At 29.3% G+C, this 1,389-nt stretch overlaps 1 long non-coding RNA gene across 1 annotated transcript; it reads left to right on the top strand.

The window, feature by feature from the left end:
- Window positions 1-16: 16 nt before the first annotated feature.
- On the top strand, window positions 17-905 carry LOC124890859. The gene is made up of 2 exons (XR_007049415.1): window positions 17-320; window positions 572-905. It is a non-coding gene; the product is annotated as an uncharacterized LOC124890859 (long non-coding RNA).
- The last annotated feature ends 484 nt before the right edge of the window (window positions 906-1,389 follow it).

Below are 1,389 nucleotides of genomic sequence, written 5' to 3'. Positions count from 1 at the left end.
TATAAAAGAGAAGAAATATAAACTGTTCATTTTTATTCCATTTAGCTCTGAATTATGATGTGAAAGTAATGAATATTAGTTGATGTCCATTCTCCAGTGGTTATTCTGTTGTACTAATTAGTATTCTTTTCTTTTTATCTTGTTAGCTGAAGTATTTTATGAGCATTTGGTTTTATGATATACTATTAGTGTCCATTTTTGTTTAATGGACTCAAGTTATAATTTTATCTTGCAGGATTAGTATCAACAACCTTTTGCAGAAGAATCAATTCTTAAAGATCTTCATGGAAATGAATAGAAGTTTCTCGATAAAATTTGTGGTTAGTTTCTGTTTAAATTATTGATACAATAATATTACAGTAAAATACAATCATACGCTACTAAATATTAAAGAATATACCGGTGTGGAGGCAGACTGTACCACTTTAAAAGCTAAAAGAAACTGGTGCACATCTATGTTTATATTTAGTTATGACAATATTTTCCAATGTGATGATTTGAAAGTTCATTTCTCGTCATGTTCCAAATAATTTTTCTTGCCAGGTTTTTATGTTTATTTAGTTTTTTGTAGGTGACGGAATCTATAGATTTTTTTGAGTTAACAAACAAAGAACCATGACTCTAATCAACAAAGTTGGCTGTAAAACCAGAAATGTTGTTTGGGAAACATGGAAAAGAGTGGCTAGGTAGCTTTGAATCTGGATCTAGCAAGAGTTGTATGGCTTGTAAAAATACAAATTAGCTTTTCAGAATATGGACGCATTAAGATTGAAGAGAGCTCGGACAAGGTTAATTGGTCCAAAACGTTTACTCTTTTCGCTTATCTTAAAACTATTTGTTAGTGTTTTTGGCAAAACTGGTTACTCTACTCATTCTGGTAATATTCAGGAAGTCAAGTTATTTTCTTTTCTCCTGTTATCTCTTTCCTCTGTCATAAATTCCATTATGAAATAGGAACATTTAATATAATTCATTTGAACTATATAATATAATTCTTAGCTTAATTTAAAAAACTAAATATATGCAATTGTTGTTAGTAGATAGAATATTGATTCTAAAATACAATCCTATGCTACTCAATATGGAAGAGTCTACCTGTGTTCTATAACTGAGAAACTACTGTTAATGGACTGTGGTTATGGAATGACACCTTAATCTGGTCCAATATTTGCAAAACAAATCGGTATCCAGGTAAAAGAATGTTACTTTAGTTTTTTCAATAATCTTTCACTACATTCTTAATTCAATTATGAAGTATAGCATTCTAATTTGTATATCAATATGTTGTTTTTGTTCCTATCTGTTTATCGTGCTGTTATGTAGGTTTTGTTCTGTTCCTTTAAGTCGAGATCAAACATAATCTCATATTAGTAAATATGTAAGAACGTA

This window comes from Capsicum annuum, unplaced genomic scaffold (genome assembly GCF_002878395.1).
Source record: "Capsicum annuum cultivar UCD-10X-F1 unplaced genomic scaffold, UCD10Xv1.1 ctg26167, whole genome shotgun sequence".
Classification (NCBI taxonomy): domain Eukaryota; kingdom Viridiplantae; phylum Streptophyta; class Magnoliopsida; order Solanales; family Solanaceae; genus Capsicum; species Capsicum annuum.
The sequence above is the reverse complement of the archived record's forward strand: the minus strand, read 5'-3'. Positions and strand labels throughout refer to the sequence as shown.